This window comes from Mercenaria mercenaria, chromosome 11, assembly GCF_021730395.1.
Source record: "Mercenaria mercenaria strain notata chromosome 11, MADL_Memer_1, whole genome shotgun sequence".
NCBI classification, from domain to species: domain Eukaryota; kingdom Metazoa; phylum Mollusca; class Bivalvia; order Venerida; family Veneridae; genus Mercenaria; species Mercenaria mercenaria.
Genome location: NC_069371.1, coordinates 62,296,817 through 62,320,970, shown reverse-complemented (window position 1 = coordinate 62,320,970; position 24,154 = coordinate 62,296,817). Strand labels below are relative to the sequence as shown.

Below are 24,154 nucleotides of genomic sequence, written 5' to 3'. Positions count from 1 at the left end.
ATTTCAAAATACAGGTATTTTACAGACCTTTTACAGCTGTAAAACAGGTCCTTTTTTCGTACAGGTGACTCCGAAGAAAGAAATACTCTCCGACGATAGCCGGAATTGTCCGTCGAGGAACACGAACCGACCGACAAGAAGCGGATTCCTGGATCACACACGTAAGGACTTGCTTATCATTTATAACGAGGTCGGTGTAGGTAATGATTGAATGGAGCTTAGTTACGCTAAGTTCCAAAACATTTCATGATTGGTCTGATTTGAGACAAAAGGCAATTTGATTGTACACACAGCATTGCTTAGTTATATGGTCTAAGTAAGGTTAATGTTGAGACTTGGTTCGAATCATCGAGTATCGGTACTTGAATCTTATTTTATCCAGAAAAAGTCAAATTCGGAGAAAAAGTATCTTTTTCATTATTCAAAGTGTTGAAATGTTCACATGGTTTTATAATTATTCGTTTCCATACTTCGATGTAAGTAAGTATTTGTGAGGACTGTCTTGCTGGTACCCTGACGATGCCGGCCACCAGAGATTTGGTGTTACCCAAACGGTGGCAGTTGCCAGAAGGGTTGTTGTACGCAACTGATGTCTGTCGCCAGATGTGCGCTGGTACCCGGTCGGTGCCGGTCATCAGAGGTGTGCTGGGACTCTGTCATATCGGCACTTATGTTAACATGACGATCAACTTTTTTCAAAGGTAAGCTACTAATTAACTTTATAATTGCAGTTAACATGGTCCGAGTTCGAGTTACCTTTGTTTTTTTTTTTGTGACGAATTCGCTTCTTTGACATAGCCGTGTTCTTGCCAGAGAGATAAACTACTGGTTAGAAAGCCAGGATCAAGGTTCTGAATCTGGATAGCCAGAGTTTATTGACTTATTTGAAAATCGTGTAAACTTGGGACTGTTGCTGGTATGAACTCACAACTGGTTCTGTGACAATTTCTTTCTGTATTTTTCCTGAACATGTTGAGAGATTTATCAAGTTATATAACATTGACTGGTATTTATATTAATGATAATTTTTGTACCTACAATAGAGAACAGTATATGCATACGATTTTAAAGATTAATAACGGCCCCATCAGTATGACAACTAGTTCCTTATTTTACAGATACTCATCCAGTTTGCAAAAGTCCTTCTTTCTAGCAGACGACACCAATCGCTTCTAGCAGAAGAAACTAGCTGCTTCTAGCAGACGACATCATTTGCTTCCAGCAAACGACAACAGTTGCTTCTGGCAGACGACACCATTTGCTTTTAGTAGACGACAACGGTTGCTTCTGGCAGACGACGCAAAAGTGCTTATAGCATTTGACGCCAGTTGATTCTACCAGACGACTCAAGGGGAGGAGGTAATACCTAGATTTTAGAATAATATGCATGTTCTTTTAAGAAGATTCATAGCATAGCAATTTGCTTTCAGTTACATAGATAGCCCTTCAACTTGCTTTGCGGAAACTCGTTTGCTTATAGCAGACGACACCAGACGACATTGGTGGCGGAAGTAAACAAGAGTTATCTTGCGATACATAACTTTGATAAAGCCGGAAAATAGTGTTTGTTTAGGGTAACGCCCCAAAAAAACTAGTAGATAGGGTAGATATGTTTTTTTTGTTTTCATTTTAACTAGACTATTCGAAGAATATGTAGAGCTATTGGAGTCATCCGTGTGTGGGTTCCGCGTCGGTGTCGGCGTCGAACTTTGATTAAGTTTTTGTGTTAAGCTGGTATCTCAGCAACCACTTGTTGGAAAGGATTGAAACTTCACACACTTATGAACGGCGATAAACTGACTTACACTGCTCAGGTCCAATTCTCACTAATGGGAATGGATTGAAACTTCACACACTTGTTCATTGTAATGATTGGACATATAATGCACAGATTTAATAACTTTACTTTGCATTTTTACAAAATTATGCCCCTTTTATAATAATTTTTGTTTGTATGTAAGCTGTTTTCTCAGTACCCGCTCATGGAAATGGATTGAAATATCACAAACTTGTTCACTGTGATGATCTGACATGCATTACACAGGTTTTATAACTCTACATTACATTTTCAGCTCTCCTGAGCACGAAGTGTTCAAGGTGAACTATTGTGAACGGCTATTGTGACCGGTCATTGTCCGGCGTCCGTCTTGCGTCGTCCGTCAACATTTGCCTTAGTAACACTCAAGAGGCCACAGTTGTGACCCAATCTTTAGGAAACTTGGTCAGAATGTTTGTATAGATAATCTCTAGGTCAAGTTTGAAACTGGGTAATGTTGGGTTTAAAACTAGGTCAGTAGGTTAGATCAAAGGAAAATCTTGTTAACACTCTTATAGAATCCACAGTTTAAGTTTGAAACTCATGAGAATTGGTCAGAATGTTTGTCTTGATGACCTCTATGTCAAATTTGAATCTGGGATATGTGGAGTTAAAAACTAGGTCACCCGGTCAAATCAAAGGAAAAGCTTGTTAACTCTGTAGAGGCCACAGTTGTGACCCAGTCTTTGTGAAACTTGGTCAGAATGTTTGTCTTGGTGATTGTTAGGTAAAGTTTGAAAGTGGGTTGTGTGAGGTCAAAAACTAGGCCAGTAGTTGAGATCAAAGGAAAATCTTGTTAACACTCTTGAGTTCATATATTTTAAGTTTGAAGCCCATTAGAATTGGTCAGAATGTTTGTCTTGATAGTGTCTAGGTCAAATTTGAATCTGGATCACATGGAGTCAAAAACTAGGTTACCCGGTCAAATCAAAGGAAAAGATTGTTAACACCTAGAAGCAACACTTATGAACCTATCTTTATGAAACTTAGTCAGAATGTTTATCTTGATAATCATTAGGCCAAGTTCGAATCTGTGTCAAGTTGGGTTGAAAACAAGGTTACTAGGCCATATCAAAGGAAATATTGTTGACATTCTAGAGAGCACATTTTAAGTTTGAAACTCGTGAGAATTGGTCAGAATATTTGTTTTGATGAAATCTAAGTCAGGTTTTAATATGGGTCATCTGTGGTCAAAAATTAGATCACCGGTAATATCAAAGAAAAACTGTGTGTGCAATAGGGGCGGCATTTTTGACTGAATATTCGTGAAAAAAATATATGTTCTGGGCCTAAAAACTAGGTCTCCTGGTCAAATCAAAGAAAAACCTTGTGTTTGCAATAAGGGCTGCATTGTTCATTTGATGTGCATGAAACTTGGTCAGAATATGTCTCTCTAAAATCCCGGATGTTTTATTAACCTGGGTAATGTGGGGTCAAAAACTTGGTCAGCAGGTCTAATCAAAGAAAAGGCTTGTTTACACTCTAGGGGTCACATTTTGTATTCTATCTTCATAAAGCTTGACCAAAATGTTTGTTATTATGAAGTCTTGGACGAGTTCTAATCTGGGTTATGTGTGATCAAAATCTATGTCACTAGGTCAAATCAGTGAAAATGCTTGTGTACACTTGAGGCCACATTTTTGGTCCAATCTTAATGAAAATTGGTCAGAGTATTTGTCTCTATGAAATCACTAGGTCAGAAATGTTTACACTGTTATGGTGTGTTACTCAGGCGAGTGACGTAGGGCCATCTTGGCCCTCTTGTTTAAAAAAGGGCTCCCTTTTTAACTTTAATATTCATTCAATTGACAGGTATGTTGAAATGTCGAGTGTTGCAGTCCTCCGGCAACTCTTGTTTCTACGCTTTTTCTCTTTGTTATTGTTTTTGTTTAGATAGAATTTTTACATAACCTCAAGGTGTGTTATTCTTAACAGAAAACATAAGAGATTACATTGATGAATTAAGGACAAGTCTGCATTTTTCTCCTTTAAAACTCCATCTTAGCCACTTTTTGAAATTTTGCCACAAAAATGTAGAAGGATAGGTAAAGTTACCCAAACAAAAAAAAGAAAAAAAAAACAACAAAAAACATTTTAGGCCTAAAATATTTTATTGTTGTCGTTATACACTGAAACTGGTTTTTACAGACCAAGGGCGATTTAAATCTATATTAAGAAGTTTTCCTTGGAAATAAATAATAAACTAAAAGTAGAAAACTGGATAATGCGCTTTATTGTGCAGCTCATCCCTTCATAACTCGTGGACTATTATATAAGATTAAATGACTTTTATTTTAGTATCATAAAATTATACTGTTTTTGCTGACATTGCAGTAAAATTGCTATCAATGTATGATGTAATTTTCAGCGTTACGGCGATGGACAAGATTTAATGGTTTTAGGTGAATTCAAGCCTTGACTGATCTAGCGTCTATATTTGTCCTGTCGTGTTGTTTGTGGTAGGCAGCTCTTTCATCCTTGAAGTCCCGGCTGACAGACAAAGTCTTCGTTCAGGTAAATAAAAACATACTTCATATTATGCCCTGCTCTGCTAGTTTGAATTTTATTTGACGTTAATTACTGTTTGATTTGATTGACAGACTCACACACATTGTCAAACTTTGTTATGATTGAGGGGGCCTCCGTGGCCGAGTGGTTAAGGTCACTGACTTCAAATCACTTGCCCCTCATCGATGTGGGTTCGAGCCTCACTCGGGGCGTTGAATTCTTCATGTGAGGAAGCAATCCAGCTGGCTTACGGAAGATCGGTGGTTCTACACAGCTGCCCGCTCGTGATGAAATAATGCACGGAGGAGCAGCTGGGGTCTTCCTTCACCATCTAAAGCTGGAAAGTCGTCATATGACCTGAATTGTGTCGGAGCGACGTTAAACCCAACCCAATGTTATGATTGAGAGTATTACACTCTATGCCTGAACTTGAAGTCGCTGTTCTGAATTCCGGTGAGAGAGGAAATAAACGTGGTACTAGTATTTGTTGAGATGCGAGTACTACGATTTTAATAACTCATTTCTATCAACCAAATGTCTAAGTAAATTAATTAGGATTAAAAAAAATGTACAAACATGTCACTCTGAAATTAAGACGGTATTTACGTCACCAATAGAATAGAATTTTCAGATAAAGAAAATGAAATTATTTGCCTACATTATATAAATTAATTATGATACCACATAAGTTTTAGCTCGACTATTCGAAAAATAAGGAGAGCTATCGTACTCACCACGGCGTTGACGTCAAACCTTTATTAAAGGTACCAAATAAAGACAAATAAAAAAGCATAAATCTTAAAAAAAAAAGACTACACATTTTGAAATATATATCTAAACATTACGAAAGCCGTGCAAAATTCCTTTAAGTCAAAACATGTGCAGAGAAACGAATGATTTTTTTTTGTATTTTCTTAGACTGACATGGGTGGTCATTTTGTCCTACTTTCGTGTTTATCGTTTTTCCGTAACCGATCGGAAATTCTTCGGGATCACGTGAATTTATAATCATTTCAAACGAATGTCCGTTTAAAGAAGCGCCACAAAATAACTGTATTTTTAATCACCCGCCACGAGTGGTGGGGGTTATAGGAATGGTCTCCATCCGTCTGTCCGTAACATTTCGTGTCCGCTCCATATCTCCTAAATCCCTTGAAGGATTTTCATGAAACTTTGGTCAAATGATCACTTCTTCAAGACAATGTGCAGAACCCATGAGTCAGCCATGCCGGCTCAAGGTCAAGGTCACAACTTAGGGTTAAAGGTTTGAGCCTTCCACTTTGTGTTCGCTCTGTATCTCCTAAACCCCTTGAAGGATTTTCATCAAAGTTTGGTCAAATGATCACCTCATCAAGGCAATGTGCATAACTTATAAGTCAATCATGTTGGCTCAAGGTCAAGGTCACAACTCGGGGTCAAATGTTTGAGCCTTCCATTTTGTGTCCCTTGAAGGATTCATATAAAACTTGGGTCAAATGATCAACTTATCAAGGCAATGTGCAGAACGCATGAGTCAGCCATGTTGGCTCAAGGTCAAGGTCACAACTCAAGGTCAAAGGTTTTAGCCTTCTATTTCATGTCCGCTCTAGCTCCTAAATCCCTTGAAGGAATTTTATAAAACTAAGGTCAAATGATCACCTCGTCAAGACGATGTGCAGAACTTATGAGTCAGCCATGCCGGCTCATGGTCAAAAGGTTTGAGCCTTCCATTTTGTGTCCACTCTGTATCTCCTAAACCCTTTGAAGGATTTTTATCAAACTTAGGTCAAATGGTCACCTCATCAAGAACTCATGAGTCAACTCAAGGTCAAGGTCACACTTCAAGGTCAAAGGTTTGAGCTGTGTGTCTCCTTAACCCCTTGAAGGATTTTCATGAAACTTGGGTCAAATGATCACCTCATCAAGACAATTTACAGAATTTATGAGTCAGCCATGTCGGTTTAAGGTCAAGGTCACAGCTCAAGGTCAAAGGTTTACCCTTTCACTATCCACAACAGTGGCGGGGTTTTAATTGTCTTTCAGACTGCCTTGTTTTTATTTCCATGATAGTTATTATACATGATTTGCATAAAAAACATGAGATCTAAAAGCTTTTAGTTTTAAATTGACAGACATTCGTTAGACCAAGACAATGTGTTTAATGTATATTTTTTTTTAATTAATGAAGCAATGTGTACATAAATCAGTGTTTGTAGGTAAATTTCAATCACATTTTGTTTCTACAGTGTGAGATAGCTATTCATCTATACTCTAAAAACTATTCTAAAAAGAAATTGTTTAAATAAATTTGCAGATCAAGTTGTGAAAACACATCTATTCAGGAAGGGCCTAAATCGTCCACCCGAAAACTTGCAGTATAGCTGTATACATATTACCTGTATTATAAGAATGATTTTCAAGAAGTTTTTGTGAGTTACAGAAATGTTGAATTCCCTATGTTATGTTTGTAAACGTCACGTTATCGTTGGATCTATTTATAAATTATAGCCTCGTTTCGGAGCATTCTTCCGAAAAAAGTCCGAAAATGCGCGAAGGGTTCGCAAGCAGTCGGAAAACATACTTTCGGTTTGAAATAGGCAAAAGGTTTTTGTTTATTTGTTGGTTATTCTTTAACATATTCATAACTATTTGGTCAGATCCGATGCAGTAGGTCATATTTTCAGTAAATATGAAGTCTCAGCTACAAACTCTGATTTTCATTAATACTCGTTCCGGTTTTAGTAGTGGACCTTTAAGTTTTTCGTATCAGTTCACATTTTACAAAACCCTTTAAACTTACAACACTTGTGTACCATCACCATGTCCAGTTTTATGCAAGAGTATATAACTCCATCAAAAATTTGTCTCAAGTTTGGCCGCTTTTAACTTACCTATCTTGGTTGAGTTTTTCTTACCAGTTCATATTTCTGTACACAGTTTTGACATTGGGTTTTAAAACTTTTATCACTTGTTTATTATAACAGTCTCTATTTTAGACAAGAGTACATAACTCTGTCAAGTATTTTGGATGAATTAAGGCCCTTTTAGCTCGACTTTCCGAAAACAAAGTAGAGCTATGTAACTCGCCCCATTGTCGTTTGTTAAAGTTTTTGATAATGTCAAATATCTCTGTTACTATCATAGCTATTGACCTGAAACTTAAAATACTTATTTACTATCAAAGTACACCAGAAGAAACAATCCCCATAACTCTGATCTGAATTTTGACAGAGTTATGCCCCTTTTTAATTTATAATGTTTTGGTTAAAGTTATTTATAAAGTCAGATATCTCTGTTACATTCAAAGCATTTGACTTGAAACTTGATTATGTACTATCAAAGTCTACACCAGGAGAAACAATACTCATAATTCTGATTTGAATGTTGACAGAGAAATGTCCCTTTTCAACTTAAAATTTTTTGGTTAAAGATTTATAAAGTTTTTTACTGGCAAAGCTCTCTCTAGTTCAGATTCAAGCACTGAGAAAAATCAAGCGCGCTGTCTTACGGACAGATCTTGATGGACTTGGAAATTGGGTCAGTTTTTGTACAAGTCCACATTTTGACAAAACCTTTTGACATATAGCTTTGAAACTTTCAACACTGAGTACCATCACCATGTCCAGTTTTAGACAAGAGTACATAACTACATAACTCCATTAAGGATTTTATTTGAATTATGGCTCCTTATGATTTAAAATTCTTGGTTAAGATTTTTGTACCAGTTCATATTTTGTATAAACTGTTTGATATTTAGCTTTGAAAAATTGAACGTTTGTCCATTGTCAAAATTTCCGTCTGCTGTCAAGGGTCTTTGGTCATTTTTGGACTTTGAAGTCAGTTAAGTTGTTCGCACCAGTCCAAATTTTATCTAAACTGTCTGACATATGGCTTTTAAACCTTGACCACTTGTTTACCATCATAATCTCCATTTGTATGCAAGACTACATAACTAGGACACGGACTTTGGTTCAGTTATGGCTTCTTTTTGACATAGAAATTACTTAATATTTTGAACCCATACTTACATCAATTCTTTGAATAGTCGGGCGCGCTGTCAGTTCTCATTCTATATTATTCTTTCCTTCGACGAGTATAGACGACTACCTTTGCACAGATCTATTGTGCGTTTATTTCATTGACGATGGTTCGGGTGGTCATGTGAAATCCTGCATTTGTAATTACAAAAATGTAAAATTGTTTTCATCATGTCTATACTGTTTGATAAAAAAAAAATCCGTAAAAATGTATTTGCTTTTTCGCGGATTGCGGCTTTCCGGATTTCGCATAATGCCGCAAGGGGTCGTGAGGGGTGTTGCATCATGAACAGACTCAGTCAAACCGAGTTTTTATTATGTTGCTTGGTTGTGTTCTCTGCTTCCAACCGGGATCTTTTCGCAGATTTTTTTATTTATTATATAAGATTCAGATGTTATTCAAAGTTATACATCATTAAAAAAAAATTTCGTTGGTAGAAGGATCTTTTTTTGTTTTACTTTTTAGAGACTGTTTTAAGGACGTATGCTAGAATTTGGTGCGAAAATTTTCCCAATAACAGAATTTCTTCAAACTTTGGATATTGAAGGACAATCATCTAAGAAACAAAAAAAATGCAATAAAAATCATAGGTCACCGGTATCGAAAAGAGTTATCTGCCCTTGAAAACGGCATTTTCCCCCAAAAATGACGTTTTCAAGGGCAGATAACTCTTTTTCGAATCCAGTGACCTATGATTTTTATTGCATTTTTTTGTTTCTTAGATGATTGTCCTTCAATATCTAAAGATTAAAGAAATTCTGTTATTGGGAAATTTTTCGCCCATCTCATATACAGGGAATTCTAGCGTACGCCTTTAAAATATTCATTTTATGGCCAAAAATGTATTTTTCCAAGTATAAAATTTCTGGCTCTTTTTTGAAATATTATTTTTTTGAAACTTTACAGTTGTTTTACACGGAAATGTAACTTTTATGCTGACTAAAAATGGTATCCTGAATGTTTTATAACAATCTCCTGAAACGTGTGATGTATTTCAGGTTATGAAAAAAAAGGCAAGAAAGACATTGTTTGGCCTTATTGAAAGACAGACTGATGGCAGAAAACAAATATCATCGTAAAGTTTTGTGTTTGCTGTTTCCAACAGCTGACAGACTGATGTATCCAAGGTAATAATCTTCAAGATCTTTATTAGTCTCCTACTGGTTGAAAACCAGTTTCGGGGACTACAGGAATGCGCTTTTCCGTCATTCTGTCCGTCCGCAATTTCGTGTCCGGTCTATAACTCTTTTATGCATGAAGGGATTTTAATATTACTTGGCACAAATATTCCCCATGATGAGACGACGTGTCATGCGCAAAACCCGGACCCCTAGCTTAACGGTCAAGGTCACAATTGGAGGTCAAAGGTCAACAGGGCTTTTTTCCTGTCCGGTCCAGAACTTTGTCATCCATGAAGGGATTTTAATATTACTTGGCACAATTGTACCTCGTAATAAGATGATGTGTCATGTAAAACTTTGAGACCCCTAGCTCAAAGGTCAAGGTCACATATAGCAGTCAAATGTTAACATGGCATGAACAGGGTCTGTTTCGTGTCCGGTCAATAACTCTTTCATCCATGATGTGATTTTAATATTACTTGACACAAATATTCCCCATGATAAGACGACATGTAATGCGTAAAACCCGCACCCCTAGCTCAAAGGTCAAGGTCACAATTCGAGGTCAAAGGTCAACAGGGCTTTTTTCCTGTCCGGTCCATAACTCTCCCATCTATGAAGGGATTTTAATATCAGTTGGCACAATTGTACCTCATAATAAGACGATATGTCATGCACAACTTTCAGGGTCAAGGTCACACTTAGCAGTCATGAACAGGGTCTGTTTCCTGTCCGGTCCATAACTGTGTCATTCATTAACGGATTTCAATTTTACTTAGCACAGGTATTCCCCATGATGAGACAACATGTCATGTGCAAATCCCGGAGCCCTTGCTCAAAGGTCAAGGTCACCATTGGGGGTCAAATGTCAATAGGGCTTTTTTCCTGTCTGGTCCATAACTCTGCCATCCATGAAGGGATTTTGATATTACTTGGCACAAATGTTCCCCATGATGAGGCAACATGTCATGCACAAAAACCCGGACCCCTAGCTCAAAGGTTAAGGTCACAATCGGAGGTCAAAGGTCAATGTTTTTTTTTCCTGTCCGGTCCAGAACTTTGTCATCCATCAAGGTGATTACAATATTACTTGGCATAAATGTTCCCCATGATAAGACGACGTGTCATGCGCAACACCTAGAACCCTAGCTTTAAGGTCAAGGTCACACTTTGAAATCAAAGGTCAATAGGATTTTTTTCCTCTCTGGTCTATAACTTTGTCATGCAAAACAGGATTTAAATATCAGTTGGCACAAACATTTCCCTGGATGAGACAACATGTTGTGCGCAAAGCCCCGGCTCTAGATCTAAGGTCAAGGTCATACTTAGAGGTCAAATTCTAGAATGACTTTGTCTGGAGCATTTCTTCTTTGTGCATTGAGGGGATTTTAATGTAACTTGGCACAAATGTTCACCACTATGAGACGAATTGTCACGTCCCTAGGTCAAGGTCATACTCAGAGGTTAAAGGTCAAATTCAAGAAAGACTTTGTCCGGAGCATTTCTTCTTCATGCATGGAGGGATTTTGATGTAACTTGGCAGAAATGTTCACCACTATGAGGCACACTTTTTTTTTTTAGAATTATGTCCCTTTGTTTTACTATAAATAGATTATATTGTAACTTTTTTGTTACTGGCCGTAGGGAAAATTCAGACCACATTTCTGTGGTACAACATGCACGGTACATCCAAATTTTAGGTGTATTTTGATCTATCTCTACCTGGTAAAGAGTTTCTTGTGGACTTATATTTTATAGATTTTTGTTTGATTTTTTAAGGGTTAATTTCACTTTGTTGTTACTATAAATAACTTTTAAGATAACATTTGTATGATCAGCTAAAAAAATTCCAAATGAAAACAACCGACGTTTTTATATATGCAAATTTTAATCCAAGTGCTTTGTTATATTATATTGTATATATAGTACAATATTGTTTAAACATCATTGACAGATATCAGTTCATTATGTTATACTGCAGTAGAGAAAATTAGGTGCCTTCCAGTAGGGGACTTTGTATTGCATGGCAATACTTCATTCACTTGTTTGACATTGAAAACAGTCTTTGATGAATTATGTGTCATATAATTTCTGAACTGTTAGCTTTTAGCTCTACTCGAATCAGACTGAATCGGCATCCAATTTTTGTAAATGTTTTGACGCACTTTCACTTTACTGTTCAATAGATTTGCTTCTCCTTACAGTCCAGAGATAGGGCACTTTTATTACATTTTTTGAGCCAAGCAAACTTTTTATTTCGTTGATACTAAAAATTTGAATTTTCAGAAAATCCATTTCTAGTTTCAAAGCGGTGGAATCACCAAATTTTCAAGATTTTTTCGTTTAAGTTTTGTATGTAAGCTGGTATCTCATTGCCCATTAATAGGAATGGATTGAATTGACTATTGTCATAATCTGATTTGGACTGTACAGGTTTCTTAACCATGTGTTGCAATTTTACAAACTTATGCCCTTTTTGGACTTTAATATTCATTCACTTGACAAAGCTGTTGAATAGCCGAGCGTTGCTGTCCTCAGACAGCTCTTGTTAAAAATTATACCCCTTTTTATATTAAGCAATTTTTGGTTATGTTCTTGTATGTAAGCTAGTATATCAATACCCACTAGGTCACAATCTTATTTAATGTAATGATCTGACATGCAGTGCACAGGTTCCATAACTCTTTTTGCATGTCCCTTTCCGACATTCACTCAATTTATTTCTTCAGTGACACCACTATTAAATAGTCGAGCATTGCTGTTATCCGACAGCTCATGTTACTGAATGAATTTGGTCTAAACTTGAATTAGTTGTTCCGCACCTTATTATACATGACGGGGTGCATTGATCTAGCACTAATAAATACTGACCTATGTCCCTTAGTTTTTAGCTCGACTATTTAACTTATAAGACACGCATGCACGCAAACACGCATCCCTTTGTACCTCACCACTTTCCAGATATTTCTTATACTTATTTAAAACATTATATTTTTAAGATTAATTGGTATCCCTCAAACACCCAACTCAAACACATACCGTAACATGAAAAGGAATATTTTGAAAAAAATCTACGAAGTATTGTCGTCACTTGATCGTTGGCGTTGGTGTCGGCGTCGGCATTGGTTTAAATCTTTGTTAAGGTCCATCTTTTCTCAAAAACTATAAGAGCTACTGCTTTGAAAATTTGCACACTTGTTTGCCATTATTAGTTGACTATGTAGGACAAGAACCATAACTCTAATTTGCATTTTGTCAGAATTATGGCCCCTTTCGTACTTAGAAAATTTGATTTTTGTCGAGCCCGCTTGCGGAAGCGAAGACATAGTTGTCCAAATGGCTGTTTGGTGTATGTGCGTGCGTCCGTGCGTGTGTCCGTCCGGATTTGTTTGTCCGGACCATAACTTTGACATGCATGGAGCAATCTCGTTTATATTTGGCGTGAATGTTAATCTCAGCGAGACGTAGTGTCATGCGCAAACCGCAGGTTCCTATCTCAAAGGTCAAGGTCACACTTGGAGGTCAAAGGTTAAATTCAGTAATGACTGTCCGGAGTATTTCTTCTTCATGCATGGAGAAATTTTGATGCAACTTGGCACAAATGTTCGCAACCATGTGACAGAGTGTCATGCGCAAGAACCAGGACCCTAGGTCAAAGATCAAGGTCACACTTAGAGGTCAAAGGTCAGATACAAGAATGACTTTGTCCGGAGCATATCTTTTTCATGCATGGAGGGATTTTGATGTAACTTGGCACAATTGTTCACCATCATGAGACGGAGTGTCATGTGTACGAACCTAGAATTACTTCCTTTTGTTGTTACTATAAATAGCTTATATTGTAACTTTTTTTATTACTGGTTGCAGGGAAAAATCAAGACTACTTTTCTGTAGTACAATATGCATATTACATCCAATTTTGAGGAGTATTTTGACCTATCTCTACTAGTAAGGATATTTGTGTGGACTTAGATTTTTTTTAAAGATTTACTGCCCTTTGTTGTTAATATAAATAACTTATATTGTATTTTTTATTTGGCATAAATGTTTGCCTCAATGAGACAGGGTGTCATGTGCAACTCCTAGTCCTTTTGACAGCTGGCGGGCTCGACATGTTGCCCGTGGGCATCTAGTCTTGGTTAAAATTTTTGTTTAGGCCACTTTTTCCCAAAAGCTATAAGATAAACAGCTGTAACATTTTGCACACTTGTTTATCAGCATTAGATGAGTAAGTACACCAAGAAACATTGCTCTAACCTGCATTTTGTCAGAATTTTGGCCCTTTTTAGCTCATCTGATTTTTTGAAAAAAAATGATGAGTTATTGTCATCACTTGAGCGGTTGTCGGCGTCGGCGTCGGCGTTGCCTGGTTAAGTTTTATGTTTAGGTCAGCTTTTCTCCTAAACTATCAAAGCTATTGCTTTGAAACTTGGAATACTTGTTCACCATCATAAGCTGACCCTGTATAGCAAGAAACATAACTCCATCTTGCTTTTTGCAAGATTTATGGCCCCTTTTGTACTTAGAAAATATCAGATTTCTTGGTTAAGTTTTATGTTTAGGTCAACTTTTCTCCTAAACTATCAAAGCTATTGCTTTGAAACTTGGAATACTTGTTCACCATCATAAGCTGACCCTGTACATCAAGAAACATAACTCCATCTTGCTTTTTGCAAGATTTAATGCCCCTTTTGGACTTAGAAAATCAGTTTTCTTGGTTAAGTTTTATGTTTAGGTCAGCTTTTATCCTAAACTATCAAAGCTATTGCTTTAAAACTTGCAACACTTGTTCACCATCATAAGTTGACCCTGTACAGCAAGAAACATAACTCCGTCCTGCTTTTTGCAAGATTTATGGCCCCTTTTGGACTTAGAAAATATCAGATTTCTTGGTTAAGTTTTATGTTTAGGTCAACTTTTTCTCTTAAACTATCAAAGCTATTGCTTTGAAACTTGCAACACTTGTTCACCATCATAAGCTGACTCTGTACAGCAAGCAACATAACTCCATCCTGCTTTTTGCAATAATTATTGCTCCTTTTGGACTTAGAAAATCATTTTCTTGGTTGAGTATTATGTTTAAGTCAACTTTTCTCATAAACTATCAAAGCTATTGCTTTAAAACTTGCAACAGTTTTTCACCATCATAAGTGGACACTGTACATCAAGAAACATAACTCTATCCTGCTTTTTGCAAGAATGATGGCCCTTTTTAGACTTAGAAAATCATGGGTAGGACAATATTTCTATTACACTAAAAAAAATCAGATGAGCGTCAGCACCCGCAAGGCGGTGCTCTTGTTATACTCAGATTTTTTTTTATTTCTTGCCATGGTTATAGCTTTTTTGTTTAGGTCGACTTTACTTGAATTCTTTGAGAACAATAGCTTTGATACTTGTTAATCATCATTAGATACAAAGGAAAAAGAGCCTAATGACTGATATACATTTTATATGAATTATGGCCCTTAATGTACATAGAAAATTTGAATTTCTTTTTGTTAAGATCCATTTTTCTTGAATTCTATTAGAGCTATGGCTTTGATTCTTTGTATACTTGTTTATTGTCATGAGATTAGTAGGTAGGTCAAGAACTACAGTATACATCTCTTGCATTTTGTCAGAAACATCGGGTTTTTAGCTTAGATAAAATTTCATGTTTTTTGTTTGTTTTTTGTTTTTTTCTTTAATTCACTTTTCTGGAATACTTATTATAGCTTTGAAACTTCAAACATTTTTTGTCATCAGTTAACATGATTAAGAAGGCCAAGAACTATAACTCTTTTCTTACATATTGCCCAGCACCTGCAGACAATGCTCTTGTTTACTAATTTCCTTACACTAACTTGTATCTGATAATTTTTATTTTTCTTAGATGCCCACATACACCCGCTGTCTCGACTCACCCCTATACGTGCCACACACCCTCAGAAGTCTTTACTTTTTACGTGTAATTTATTATGTCACATATATCTTCTGTTTCCTTAGCATCCCTTATTACTATGCCCCCCTTTCCCCGACCCCTACACACAGAGACACACAGACAGACAGGCAAACACACACAATATCATTTCTCAGTCTTGCTTTTATCTTATGATAAACCTTTTCGAATAGCCGAGAGTACAGTTCTTACGACAGGTCATTTCACTTATAATTTAAGGCTTAAGTTTTGATGCACTATCTCCATTATTAATGTATTGATTTAACTTATTTTTATGCGTTTGAAATGTCTGTCTGTCCGCCCGTCCGTCATTTCAACACAGCTATATTACAACTACATCTGTAACTTGTGTGTTCCACTCATCCTAAAATCTCCATCCGATTCAAATGAAACTTGGTATACATCATCAACATGACGTAAACATGCAGTGTCATTATTTTTGTATATATATATATATATCATAACCATACTACAACTACGTCTATACCTTGTGTTCTCAACTCCTGCTACGATTTCCATCCAGTTCCATTGGAACTTGGTAACATATGGTTGAGAATTACATGTTACATTTTTCCTAGCTGGCCGCTTTGTATTTTAATCTTTCAAGCATGTAAAAGATGGGGTGGGTGTGTGTTTTGGGAAAAAGGGCTGCATGTCTTATTGACATGTTGAAATCGTTATTGTTAAAAGTAATACCGCATCATTATCACCATCGTAAAAACCAAGGTACATAACTTTGAGACCTTTACAACATCAATTATGTCCCGTTTTTACTTAGAACTGAAGGTTTATGTTTCAATACACGTTCAGCCTCTTTATGAATTTCTTTAAATTTTAAAATGTTGTTCAGCATCATCACCTGCATCATATATGACAAGGACCATAACCCCACCACCAATCATTTATAAATCATTTCCTCCGTTTGGGAAAAACGGGAAGTAAATTCTTTTATACGAAGTTTCAAGATGCTCCTGACACGAAATATGGGGGACAATGTTGACTTATAGTCTCCATTTGTGATCTTAACACTTGGCCTTCTGACCCTGTTCTTGCACTTTGCACATTGTCTCATTGCCACCTACCTATATGTCAAGTTTATAGAAATACCTTGAATGTTTTTGTTACGTTATGTCTGGTCAAGAAATATGACACACAGACAGACAGACGGAGAGGTGCATTCACCATAAAATAAAAGAATGTGTTGCTTCCACGATGTGCAGAATGCTATATTTTATAAATGTTTTATTCCTGAGAGGGTGATATGAAAAATGTTCACCGCGAGATATATGAAAAATATCGACCGCGGCGCCAGGGTTTGACCTGTCCGTCCGTCCGTGCGTCTGTCACACTTTCCTCTGTATTCAACACTTCATATAGTTTCCATTCAAGCAAAATGAAACATGGTATACATTATCAACATGAAGTGGACATGAGCATATTATTTTATATGTCCAATAAAAGCGTTATGTCCCTTTTTGCTCTTAGCCATATGCCATCTACATATGTACCTTGTGTACACAACTGCCCAGACGGTTTCCATTTAATTCAAATGAAACATTAGTTTACAAAAGAAAATATTAAGTGGGCATGCACAAATGATAAAAGCACAAACGGACGAGCAGGGGCACTCTCTTTTTAATTGATTTTAATTTTGAAAAATAATCCCTTTTGAATCACATTGAATTTGAATTGAAGAATCTATGCACATTAGATGTCGTTTTACATATATTGTCATTCCTTGTTTCCAACAATCGTATTTTAGTGCAGATTTTTAAAATTTAATTCCATCTACATATTGTAACAAGGGTGACAAAGGCTTCAGTTGTAATTACGAGTGTACAGGGCTATTGAAACACACCTGTTGTCAGTGTTTTGCTCACATTTTAGCTCGACTATTCGAAGAATAAGTAGAGCTTTTCTACTCACCACGGCGTTGGCGTCAGCGCCGGCGTCGCACCTTCAATAATTTTTTGTACCAGTTTACATTTTGATAAAGTCTTTTGAGATAAAGCTTTGAAACTTTCAACAATTGTGTACACTCACCATGTCCAGTATTAGGCAAAAGTGCATAACTCTACCAAGGATTTTGGCATAACTCTGTAAACTATTTTGGCTGAATTATGGCCCTTTTTGGACCTGGAAATTTGTACAATTTTTGAAAAAGTTCATGTTTTGTCAAAACTATTTGACATGTGGCTTTGAAACTCTGAACAATTGTTAATCATCATGATTTCCATCTGTAGGCCAGAGTACCTAACTTTGTCTGCTTTTTTGGCTGAATTATGGCCCTTTTTGGATTCGGAAATTGGTTCAGTTTTCGTACAAGTACGTGTTTTGTCATCACTATTTGACATGTGGGTTTGAAACTATGCACACTTGCTTATCATCATGATTTCCATTAGAAGGCAAGAGTACATGGCTATGTCATATATTTTGGCTGAATTTTGGCCCTTTTTGCACTAAGAAATCAGTTAAGTTTTTCAAACCGGTCACTTGTTTGCCATATGGCTTTGAAACTTTGACCACATATTTTACCATCATAGTTTACATATGTAGGCAAGACTACATAACTAGGACAAGGACTTTAGCTCAGTTATGGCCCTTTTTGACATAGAAATTAGTTAAGTTTTGCATACCATTCCATATTTTGTCCAAAACTGTTTGATATATGGCTTTGAAACTTTGAGCACTTACTTACCATTATAGTCGCACACTGCCATATGGTGCAAGACTTATCCAAACCCACAAATGCTGGTACATAGCTCGCTCTTACCTATTCTTTTTCTTTTGTCTTAAAATCTCTGGTAATATTTTGACCCTATACTTCTATCAATTCTTCGAATAGTCGAGCGCGCTGTCAGCAGACAGCTCTTATTGTGATATGATTTCTGTTTTTAATGTGCTTCTTCCTGTCAAATATTTCCATTCCCATCTTAAGTTGTTTTATTTTTACTGAAAATTCGGAAAAACGGAATATGTAGTTTGATTTGACTTAATCTTTGTCTTGAAATATTTTGTTACATATAACATTTGTCTCCATTTTCAGGATGATTTTAAACACAAAAGTGAGAACTATCTGCAGAATGAAGAAGGAAGAATTAAGTATTGTAAATCCATAACAGTCCACAACAGCCCGGAAGCAGCACAGACATGGCACTACAACAGCACTGGCATATAAGCACACAATCATGGCAACGCTGGCACAAGCATGATGGATAGCTCACAAATATATAATTGAGAATGTTTAATAACATAAATGTATTTTGTTAAATTCTAGGATAAATAACTGGAGTAAAAATGAGGAGTGTTTTTTTTCAGAACACCGATACATACTTTTGTTTAGACACAGCTAGTAATTCTAGATCGGTTATTTTTGCAGGACAAATAATAGGTGAATCTCATTACTTGGTTTAAATAAATTCAAATATGACATACAAGTAACGCCCAACACAAGACAAAGAGGACATTTGTTTCAGTGCAAGATGGAAATATATTTAAGATCGTTCAGATAAAATCGCCTGAAAATAATTCGATATACATATATATTAAATTTCATCCACTAATACCTTTTTTCCAAAATGTAACATACTTTTCCAACGCATCGTCGCCACGCAACTTCGCATGTTATGAACAACGTCACGTCTAATGTCATGACGTCAGAATGAATATGTTGAAAAAAGTTAGATATTTCTGTAACATTTTAATAAAGCAATGTAAAGTAGATGTATTTTCTAATGCTAAGGACCTCCTATAATTAGAGCGATGTATTTATTGAAGCATATTTTCGGTTTATGTAATTCATATTTTTTAGGGTTAAGGTGTAGCTTCATGCCAATTAACGCCATATTTTGATTTCTCGTTGTTGAAACAGTAAGATTATCAGGATATAATGTATTGTTATATTTTGATAATCCTTTGAAAGTATTAAATATAATTACATACTCTACTAATTAAAACTGTACAGATAAAATCAAATTTCATTTGATTAAACTTATATTCTACCGTCCTTTGTCGGAGTTGTCTAAATCTAGCCTTTAAAGTCATTTTAGCCCCATTTCTTGTACACTGCATTTTACACTGATTGGCATAACTCTTAACTGACACCTAGCTTTGAGCACTAACATTAACGCTTGAGACTGAAATGACTTTTTGAAGCAACTTTGTCTTTTATAAGTGCAACGTTTGAAATTTAAGACTGGTATATGATAAGGGGTAAAAAGATGCGTTGATTAAATGTTAAGAAAAATATGTGCTTGTAGCCCTAAATTTTAATGGATTACTGGAATATAATTGTGAATTATGACCTGATAAGGTCATTGCTTCAAACACAGAGAAATCGAGAAATCCAAATATGATGTCTACTGGTAAGGAACTGCACATGAACACGAAAGGATATAAATTAGAAAGAAGTGGATAATTTTATTGAAAGACAGAGCTGTATAAATGCTTGCAAAAACACTAAAATACCCACCAAAGATAAACATATGCATCTCGTAAACTTATAAACATAGGCATCGTGACGTCATTAAGTTGCGCGGTTGAATGAGTAAATTCATTTAAACTCGACAAGAGATCAAACATAAGCTGTGAATGACCTTTTTATACGCCCGTCTCTGAAAGAGCGGGGCGTATTATGTGAACACCCATGGCGGGCGAGCGGGCGGTTGGCGTCCAAAAATATGTCCGTTCTCTAAGTCAAACAGTTTTCATCCGATCTTCACCAAACTTGGTGACAATGTTTGTGGGCATAATATCTCGTCCAAGTTCGATAACCAGCAAAATCGCTCCAGGCACCCATGAAATATGGCCCTTGAATTACTTGAAAATCTGCAATGTTAGCCTTGTCCGCCCTCTAAGTCAATCAGCTTTCATCTGATCTTCACCAAACTTGCTGACAATGTTTGTTGGCGTAATATCTTGGCCAAGTTTGATAATCAGCAAAATCACCCAACTGCTCTCTTGGATTATGGCCCTTGAATTACTTGAAAAAATTGGGAATTTAGCCTTGTCCGCTCTCTAAGTCCAACACTTTTCATCTGATCTTCCATAAACTTGCAGATAATGTTTGTCGGCATAGTATCTCAGTCAAGTTCGATAACCAGCCATATTGCCCCAGGCACTCTTGGATTATGGCCCTTGAATTACTCGAAATCTGCCAATTTAGCCTTGTCCGCACTCCTAAGTTGAACAGTTTTCATCAGGTCTTCACCAAACTTGCTGACAATGTTTGTGGGCAAAAGATCTCGGCCAAATTCGATAATCAGCCAACTCGCCCCTGGCACTTTTGGATGATTGCCCTTGAATTAGGCCAAATGCGATGACGGGCGTATTTTGTGACAGTCTGCCACTCTTGTTTAACATTGTATGATTAAAACAATTAGACAGACAATACTAGTAATTGTAAAAGAACATGTAATACTGAATGAATTATCTTTCACTCGGGAAGAACAGATTTAGTTCACTCTATGAAAGATAGTCCGATCTTATACTGAAACATCTTATATATTTTATATACATGTTAACAGTAGTAGTATTTTAAAATACGTTTAAAGGTAAGCAGATACAGACAAGGACAGAAATCACTGAAACCATGTTTATCATACTAATTTATTGATAATAAGCAGTTTGCACTTTGTATTGTAGTATTTTTTTTTCTACCGGCTAGTTCTTTCTCAATAGCAGTCAGAGCTTTGAACCTAATCAAAAGATTACCACGTTTTTCTTTATTTTTTACTGTTGAATTCAGTGATTTTTATAGATCCTGTTCAATTTGAAAATAGTGATCTTTCATATATCCAGAACATTAACATTTTAATTTGCATCTTAAAAGTACCATGGTAATATAAGACTATTTTATGTTATTTATTGCTGCTTGAAAATTGAATAAAAGGTATAACAGTTTTGGTGATTATTTTTATTTTAAGATAAAAGATCATAAAATTTATATATTTCCGCCCAAAATTACCTCCCTTCCCCTCCTTGGTGCCATTTTCACTATACAGTGGAGGTCAGCCTAACCGACTCGATTTATTTTTCCTTGCAAAGTAACCTACTCTCCCCTCGACGCTATTTGCAATAGGAAGGGGAGGTCAGCCAAATCGACTTGTTTCTTTTTCCATCCAAAGCTACCTCCCCTCCTTGACGTCATTTGAAAATGCAGGTCAGGTCATCTTTACAAACTCGGTTTCTTTTTCCATCCAAAACTTACTCACTTCTTCTCCTAGACGCCATTTCCAAAATGGGAGGTCACCCTTATCGACCTTTTTCCTGTCCCATTTCCATCTTGACGCCATTTGAAAAATTCATGAGATGTCCCTAACCCACCATTTTTGCATCCACAGTTACTTCTCTTCCTCATTTTGATGCCATCAGCATTTTTTCCCTTAAGTTACCAGCCCTTCCCATCCTAAAGCCACTTAAAGTTCCCTTCAAGGTTAACCAACTCTTGTCACAACGCCATTCGCAAATTGCATGGGAGGTCACACTCCTTTTTCCTCCCCTAGCCACCTCCATTTACAATTTCCAGCGGTGGTCACTCTACCAGACCATTTTGCCTTTTTCCAAGGTTACCTCCCCTAGCCACCTCTGCGCCATTTGCAATTTCCAGGGGAGGTCACTCTAACCGACCCTTCTTCCTTTACAAGGTTACCTCCCTGGTCACCTCTGCGCCATTTGCAGTTTCCAGGGGAGGTCACTCTAACCGACCCTTTTTCCTATTTCCAAGGTTACCTCCCCTGGCCACCTCTGCGCCATTTGCAATTTCCAGGGGAGGTCACTAACCGACCCTTTTTCCTCTTTCCAAGGTTACCTCCCCTGGCCACCTCTGCGCCATTTGCAATTTCCAGGGGAGGTCACTAACCGACACTTTCCTGCCCCCCCCCCACTCTTTTCAAGGTTACCTATTTCCAGGGGAGGTCACTCTAACCGACTCTTTCTCTCCCTCTTTCCAAGGTTACCTCCCCTGGCCACCTCGACGCCATTTGCAATTTCCAGGGGAGGTCACTAACCGACCCTTTTTTCTCCCTATTTCCAAGGTAACCTCCCCTGGCCACCTCGACGCCATTTGCAATTTCAAGGGGAGGTCACTAACCGACCCTCCCCCCTCTTTCCAAGGTTACCTCCCCTGGCTACCTCGACGCCATTTGCAATTTCCAGGGGAGATCACTCTAACCGACCCATTTCTTCCCCCCTCTTTCCAAGGTTACCTCCCCTGGCCACCTCGACGCCATTTGCAATTTCCAGGGGAGATCACTCTAACCGACCCATTTTTCCCCCTCTTTACAAGGTTACCTCCCCTGGCCACCTCGACGCCATTTGCAATTTCCAGGGGAGATCAGTCTAACCGAGCCATTTCTTCCCCCCTCTTTCCAGGGTTACCTCCCCTGGCCACCTCGACGCCATTTGCAATTTCCAGGGGAGGTCACTCTGACCCTTTTTTCCCCTCTTTCAAAGGTTACCTCCCCTGGCCACCTTGACGCCTTTTGCAATTTCCAGGGCAGGTTACTCTAACCGATCCTTTTTTAGAGTGACCTCCCCTGGAAAATTGCAAATGGCGTCAAAATGGCAAGGGGAGGTAACCTTGGAGGGAGGAAGAAAGAAAGGGTTGGTTAGAGTGACCTCCCCTGGAAAATTGCACATGGCGTCAAAATGGTCACGGGAGGTAACCTTGAAGGGAGGAAAAATGAAAGGGTCCGTTAGTGACCTCCCCTGGAAAATTGCAAATGGCGTCAAAATGGCAAGGGGCGGTAACCTTGGAGGGAGAAAAAAGATCCGTTAGTAACCTCCCCTGGAAAATTGCAGATGGCGACAAAATGGCAAGGGGAGGTAACCTTGGAGGGAGAAAAGAAGGGTCCGTAAGAGTGATCTCCCCTGGAAAATTGCAAATGGCGTCAAAATGGCAAGGGGAGGTAACCTTTGAAGGAAAAAAGAAGGGTCCGTTAGAATGACCTCCCCTGGAAAATTGCAAATGGCGTTGAAATGGCAATGGGAAGTAACCTTGGAGGGAGAAAAAAAAGGTCCGTTAGAGTGACCTCCCTGGAAAATTGCAAATGGCGTTAAAGGGGGAAGAGGCAATAACTGGATAGGGGGATAGGGAAAGAAGCGTGTAAGTGACCTCCCCTTTGTATTGCAAATGGCGTCAAAGGGGGAAGGGGCAATAACTGCATGGGGAAAGGTGTGTAAGAGTGACCTCCCCTTTGTATTGCAAATGGCGTTAAAGGGGGAAAGGGGCAAAAACTGGATAGGGAAAGAAGCGTGTAAGTGACCTCCCCTTCGTATTGCAAATGGCGTCAAAGGGGGAAAGGGGCAAAAACTGGATAGGGGGATAGGGAAAGAAGCGTGTAAGTGACCTCCCCTTTGTATTGCAAATGGTGTCAAAGGGGGAAGGGGCAATAACTGCATGGGGAAAGGTGTGTAAGAGTGACCTCCTCTTTGTATTGCAAATGGCGTTAAAGGGGGAAGGGGCAATAACTGGATGGGGAAAGGTGTGTAAGTGACCCCTTTGTATGGCAAATGGCGTCAAAGGGGGAAGGGGCAATAACTGCATTGGGAAAGGTGTGTAAGAGTGACCTCCCCTTTGTATTGCAAATGGCGTTAAAGGGGAAGGGGCAATAACTGGATAGGGAAAGGTGTGTGACCTCCCCTTCGTATTGCAAATGGCGTCAAAGGGGAAAAGGGGCAAAAACTGGATAGGGAAAGAAGCGTGTAAGTGACCTCCCCTTCGTATTGCAAATGGCGTCAAAGGGGGAAGGG

The 24,154-nt window shown here is 37.7% G+C and overlaps 1 long non-coding RNA gene across 4 annotated transcripts; it reads left to right on the top strand.

Annotated features, from left to right (window-relative positions):
* Positions 1 to 65: 65 nt before the first annotated feature.
* Positions 66 to 21,304, top strand: LOC128546610 (uncharacterized). Of its 4 annotated transcripts, none has more exons than XR_008366092.1 (5): positions 66 to 161; positions 1,119 to 1,359; positions 4,185 to 4,330; positions 9,340 to 9,468; positions 18,450 to 21,304. It is a non-coding gene; the product is annotated as an uncharacterized LOC128546610 (long non-coding RNA). The 4 variants fall into 4 exon arrangements; XR_008366091.1 differs by having other exon boundaries at positions 482 to 1,359; XR_008366090.1 differs by having other exon boundaries at positions 72 to 701.
* The last annotated feature ends 2,850 nt before the right edge of the window (positions 21,305 to 24,154 follow it).